General features: G+C 47.6%; 1 pseudogene; it reads left to right on the top strand.

The window, feature by feature from the left end:
• The first annotated feature begins 515 nt into the window (after positions 1-515).
• Positions 516-6377, top strand: LOC144113177 (piwi-like protein 1 pseudogene; annotated as a pseudogene).
• The last annotated feature ends 528 nt before the right edge of the window (positions 6378-6905 follow it).

Genomic DNA, 6905 nt, shown 5'->3' with positions numbered 1-6905 from the left:
TTCTGTTGTGCGCCTCTCTTCTTGGTTGGCAGCTAGTTGTACCTCCGCGTAGATTTCTGGCATGCGGAACTCTAGTTGCCACTTCGCAAAGAAAGCCTCCTGTTGTAGGCGCTTCAAGGTGCACTTACATTCATCGATGCGGGCTTGTACAAGCTGTCGCTCTGCCTTCGTCACGACGTGGCGTCCAAAGGCGGTGTTCACAGGTCGACGAAGCTTCAGTGATCTTGGGGTCACGTTGTTCGATTTGCACTCCAGGCTGAAGCGCAAGTGGGTGCTGAAGGCTGCTAGGCGTGCAGAGAGGCTTATGAAGCGCCTTATTCCTGTGACAGCTTGTTGACCAAATTGATGGCGAATATCTACATAGTCCAAGGTTCGACGGAACACCGTCTGGTAGGGCGAAGCATGATTTATTCACAAATGAAAATTGGGTCACTGACCAAGTCGAAAGATGAAAAATGACGTTTCGGGTCCCATACGGGGCCCTTGTTCACAATGAGGCTGTCACAGAAGAAGGAATGGTTATATACGCTTCAGAATCTTCTGCAATCTTTTCACGGTGCCTGGAGATCCCGCTGGTCAGCACCATGGTGATCGGCTACGACACCTACCCGGACTCGAGCTCACGCAATCGCTCGGCGGGCGCCTTCGTGGCCAGCATGAACAAGAGCCTGACGCGCTGGTACTCGCGTGTCTTCTTCCACGCCACCCACAAGGGGCTGGCCAACTCACCCCCTTCGCTGCTGCGCGATGCACTGCGCAAGTACTCGCAGTGCAACGACGGCGCCTCGCCCGACCGCATCATCTTCTTCCGCGACGGGGTGTCCGACGGACAGATCCCCCAGGTGAGCATTTCTCGTGGTACTCTGTTTAGCTGCAGTTTTAACGGGACAGTGTCAGGGGCCTCGTTACCCAGAACACCCGGCGTTATCGTTGTGAGCGAAAAAATTCTCCGCTAACGCTGCCCCAGTGTTCGACTTAGAGTGTTAGCAACGGGAGCTCCGTATTTGCATCGGTGTGCTCAACAAACGTTAAGAGTAAATACGAACGTTCGCGAATGTTTCGTTTCCGGAAACATCCCTTCTGAGACGCAAGCAGCGCCGTCTACCTAATGAATTTTGCACTACTTTTGCAGTTTACAGCCAGCTTCGCTATATCCGACATATTTCCTCGTTATGTCAGATAATGAATGTTCAAACGTGTGCAGTACAACAGGTCGAATCGTTTGACCACAACCGGAACCCCCTCCGACAGGCGGTTCGGCCGCAATTGCCGCCTGAACATCCTCGGAATGTACGGTTTGGGACGAGAAGGTCGTCGCTGCGAATCTCGCACGTGTTTTGGGCTTCATCTCAATTTTCAGTTTTGTCCTCCGGAACGTGTCAAGTCATTTGGCACCACTATTAACATTCTCCATCAAGCTCGTGGCCCCTAGAATGTATTCAAATGATGCCGCAGTACTAGCACATATATAACGAGTCGAAAGTATAGGTATCTATTCGGGCGCTACGCACCCACTTTCGCTGCAATGTACCGAGGTCACGTGGTAACTGTTTTGGTCAATTTGACCTTCATTGCATACGGACGCGTCCTTGACAAACGTAAGTTAAGTCACGAGCATGACTCTGGCAGGTGGTCCTACAGAGCAACCCAGGAGACAGGTGGGCCATCTAGGTCACGTGGCCTTGCGGCGTCGTCGCAACCTGCCTACCGGATAGGGAGCAAGCTACCCACCATCGCAGATGGCAGTTAATGATTGGTCGCTCGAAAAGAGAACCCTGGGGCGCAGAAGGGCGCAGGCACGTTTCTCATTGCTTAACCGCTGCACCACTGCGCCAGAATGGGTATGAGGAGTCCCATGGTTCTATGAATGTAGAGAATGACCTTCTGCATATATGGGAATCAACCTTTTATGCTTTCGCATCATATTGTAAAGGCGGAGCTTAAATGTTTTCTCCAATATTTGTACTGTGACCTTTGAACTGTAATATTATTTCTTGGCTTTACGAATGCCGATTCTTTCTAGTTTTTGCCCATCCTTCCTGGACCATTAGAAATCTGCAGTATTATGTAAATAAAGTCAAATAATGTAGGTGCATGAGGAGTGTAATGAAGGTTCGTAGTGCAGGCATTTTGCGCTGTAACTGTAGCGGTGGCGAACATCCGAGATTTCCGGAGCCCTTCAGTACGGCGTCCCTCCTAGCTTTACTCCATTTGTTACGTTTACCCCATATAATCCATGAACCATAAACATCCAAATACAAGCGAATCAGGTTTACAGATAAGCTGCTTAGCTAAATTGTAATCGCTTGCTACATAACTATTGTGGTTATTCGGATAGTCTCAATGAGAGATACGTAGCTGGCCGATGCTAATGCCATCCCCTCAAAAAATTTCAATAGTTTCTCTCGACTTTCAGTAGAAATACATCGAAAGTATATTACTGTCAGCAGGCGTTGTTGGCAGGGGATGTCAGTTCTTAAGAGTTTGCAACATTTACTGGTCGAGAAGCACTCCCACCTTCTCTTTTGCGGCTTTCAGAAAATCGAATTTCGAAGGCGTGACTATGGCCTGGTATAAGGCACCATATGGCCTCGAAAACTAATTGGCTCGGATGGTGCAGGCATCCCATCATCTTATCTCTCCCGCCTGGGCCGGCCATTTAACGTCGCAGAAAGAATTTGTCTAACCATCTATCTGGATAATAACATGATTGACCTGTTTTGTGGCGTTCGTCATCACTGGTAATAAATACATGGGCGCGATGATTCATTGCATCTCGGCAAGAATTTCACGGGTTGCTAAAATGTCCTGGCGAGACAAACTTCGTCATTTTGGCCCTGTAAAACTGCAAGTTATTGATAAATGTTTGCTATACCGTGTTTCGTAGCTGGGAAGAAAAAAACATTTTAGAGCGATCAGTTGGATTGATGCTGAGGAAATATGACAGCATTCTTCTTTGCCTCACCAGTCTATTTCAGTTTTCATTTTATTATAATTATATTCCTATTCCAATTCTGAGTCCATTGTCTTCCACTACTCAGTCTACTCCAGTTGTTTTCTATGCAAAATCTGAGACCGGCGGGTCTTCATACCACTACCGGCGCAGTGCGGGAGTGGTTATGTGATATCTCTTACAAAAATTTTTTATAGATAGTCTATAAACATGTTATAGAGACTATTGTTTCCTAAAGATATATCTTTTTTGTGTATTCATTCTCTATAGACTGTCTACAGAAAAAGTCAACTAAATGTGTATGGTCATAAACATATAGAATGTGTATAGACTGCCTATAGGATTATTGTTGGCTACAGACTTTTCTCTAGCATTTGTCCACAAAGAGTCTATAGACATTATAGACAGAAGTCTATGAACATGCCATAGCATTTGTCCATACACAGTCTATAGACATTATAAACAGAAGTCTATGGTCAGTCTATTGACTGTCTAAAGGAAATTTTTGTAAGGAATACCTCTACACAGGAAGGTGGCCGTTTCGAACAGAGCCACCGGTGGGCCTTTGAGAACCATGTTCTTCCCGAGCTGCGCCAGAAGGAGTGGATCCAGGAAGCTTCATCGAACCACGTCTTGCTCCTCTCCCCTGCAAGGGGATAGTTGACAGGTGGAGGGTGGAGAGAGGGAAGCCCCTTTAAGGTGGGTGCTTCACGTAGACACTGCTGGCGAGTTTTCGCCTTCATGGTTCATTAATTTCTGTCACATTAAAAAAATTGGAGAGGACACTTAAGCTTCGCTTTAACGGTGTAACGTGGCAGCGGAGTGGGTTAGGCTTTCCATTCTCAGCAGTTTGACACCTTTGAACGCATTTTTCTTTTTTTTTCAATTGTTTCAGATAAATAATTGATCAATTACACATCCTAAATTGTCTTAATTAGCATTGCCAAGCATTGGCTTATCATTCAGAGAAACTTGACATCTTTGAACACTGCTTCTTAGATTTTATTCTTTTCTTACAATACCAATTTTTCAATTAAGCTCAAATATTTTATTAACTCCTCATCGCCTATCCCACACCAGTGAATCATCGATCGCTAGAACCGCAAATTGGCCTGATAGGCGTTTTTACGCAGCCCGATTATAAAACGGCGGGTAGAATTCCTGCCGCGAGCTAAGCAGAAACTTAGTACATTTATGCTGCGCGAAACGCTCAATTATAAGAGACAATCCGGAACATTGTGCGGAAAACGCTTGGCATGTAAGATTCGTTTTATGCAGCCCCAATTATTTTCGACACGAGGGGCCGAATACGATGACGGCTTTTCGACCGAACGAGATGTATACTCAATCGCCTAAAAACGTTTGGATTGAGCGTACCAAAGCTGCATGAAAGCTGCGAGGTATGGTGTAGTGGAGGGCACGGGGATAATTTAGACCACCGGTGGCTAGTATTTACAAGCTGTTCTTTAACTTACATTTACATTTCAAACTACGTGGGTATTTTTACATTTCGTGTCCGCTGGAGATGATGCGGCCTCCGTGTTGCAAGTGTGATCAAGCAGGAAAGTGCAGTAGTGGACCACGCTGAACTTTTTGCCGAGGCGTTGTAGTGATTACAGAAAGCTATTATTCCACAGTAAACTTAGATTTTCTTCAAGAACGGTAACTTTTTATCGCAAGGCTGGCTGAATTTCGGACTAATAGAATAGGATTAGGAATCAAGAGGCTGGGGCTCTGAGCATCTGCCATGTACGTACGCAATGATTTGATTCCCGGGAGTTCCGAATAGCATGAGAAAATGTGCAGATATTGGAAACTTTGCAGATGGCGTAGACGGCCGATTTTTTCCATGAGGATGTCATCATGGCTAGAAAGTATGTGACAGGCATGCGCGTCTTGCTCGGGACCAGGCTCGCGGCAATACAGTGCGGTAATCGAGAGATTTAGCATAATGTTTTTGGTGGTTTCCACATGATATGCCGGAGGCTGTATGATGTGCAACATGTAAATTCGATGTTGGAAGCCCGAGCAAGTGGCGATAAGCAGATTAGACTTACGCGCGGAATTCCATCATGTTTCATCAATCTACACATACATGGCTGCCACTGGGGCTTAAGTGAAAGCTCCTGGTAAAGCTCCTGGTTACTATATGCCGCTACCTGGAGCCCTGGGTAGCGCATGCGCAGTTGCCTCCGGCTCGGTTTTTTTCGTTAATGGGTAAAAATTGCATGGCATTTTTCGCGGTTTCGTGTCATTACGATCTTGTGATGATGTGGATGTGGGGTTATTTATTAGAGCCAAAAATATTCAGCATCAAAAAATCTCGCAGGGGAAATAATGAGGTGCATGTGGGGTAATTTATTAGAGCCAACAAAAATATTCAGAAAGTGAGCGGGGCCGGGCCAAAAGTGGCGCGAAATTCGAAAACACCACAAGTGGGCGGAGCTAATGTGTGCCGAAAAATCTGAAAAACCGAAAGTGAAGACGGAGCGAAGCATGACGCCAGATTTGGAAACGAAGCGTGGCGCAAAGTTATTAAAATCAAAATGGGCAATGATGGAACTTAATTTAGGCAAAGAGTGGCAAAGAGGGGCGAGGAGGTGTCTGCTCACGAATTCCCCCAATGCGGGGGCTGCAGTGATAATCTTTTTTAACTGTGTTATAAATAGGTCTCACAATACTCCGTTTTCAGTCCTGCACTTTTAACCTTATGTCACCTCTCTAGTTTTGAGCCATCAATCGTCCAATCACTTTTTGGTAACTTCCAATGCCCTCTGCTGTCAGCAGAAATGCACTGGCAGGCGGTGCTGGTGGCGGCAGTGGGCGCGACTGAAGCGTGTCTCGGGTGTGCGCGGCGCAGGTGATGGAGTGGGAGATCAATCCGATCGTGGCCTCGCTGCAAGGGCTCTTCCCTGGCGTAAAGCACAAGCTGGCCTTCGTGGTGGTGACCAAGCGCATCTCGACGCGCTTCTTCCTGCCGAGCCGTGACCACGTGACGAACCCGCCGCCGGGCACCGTGGTCGACAGCGAGGTGACGCGCCCCGAGCGCTACGACTTCTTCCTGGTGTCGCAGAGCGTGCGCCAGGGCACCGTGGCCCCGACCCACTACAACGTCATCTACGACACGACGGGCCTCAAGCCGGACCACATGCAGAGCCTGGCCTACAAGCTGACCCACCTGTACTTCAACTGGCCGGGCACCATCCGCGTGCCGGCCCCGTGCCAGTACGCCCACAAGCTGGCCTTCCTCGCCGGCCAGTCGCTGCATGCGGAGCACGACCCGCGCCTCTCCTCTACCCTCTTTTACCTCTAAACTGCAGGCGTTCGGGGTTTGCCAACGTTCACCGGTATGAGGACGGTGGGAAGGGAGGTTTGCGCCCTCTGCCTCCATCTGGACACCTGCGCACGGCATCTAAGGAGCACGGAAAGAGGCTAAGCAGGTGTGTGTGATCGACCACCGCATGTTCCCATGGCAGTTCATGAACGAAGCGCCGGCGTCTAATAGAAGCAGGGAGGGGTTCATCCTTACCTCTGTGTAGTAAGGGTTATAGTAAGGCTCTGTAGTAAGGGTTGCTTTTTCAGGTGAGAACACTAGCGATGTGAAGGGCGTGTCTGATGATTGTTTGTGGAAAGGTTCATGCCTGAGGTCTTCGCTGTAGGAGCTGCTGCGTGTCAGCAAAGGTCATTGTTTCAAAGTTTATCTGTACTATATGGCCCATTTTTTTCCGCTTTACCTTAGGAGAGCATTGAATTCGATATGTCTTGTGCAGTTTGATTCGTGATGGATGCTTCACTATTCTCGCGTTTTCTTTCTTGACATCTTTTTGTTCGTGCCCATGTGCAGTTTTTCTAAAATGAACGGATACTGGTTCAAGAATTGCGGGTGTCATTCTTCCGTGATTTTGTTGAACTAAATGACAAGTACTGCCCATGCATACGGCCATCAAGTTTT

This window comes from Amblyomma americanum, chromosome 1 (genome assembly GCF_052857255.1).
Source record: "Amblyomma americanum isolate KBUSLIRL-KWMA chromosome 1, ASM5285725v1, whole genome shotgun sequence".
NCBI classification, from domain to species: Eukaryota; Metazoa; Arthropoda; class Arachnida; order Ixodida; family Ixodidae; genus Amblyomma; species Amblyomma americanum.
The sequence above is the reverse complement of the archived record's forward strand: the minus strand, read 5'-3'. Positions and strand labels throughout refer to the sequence as shown.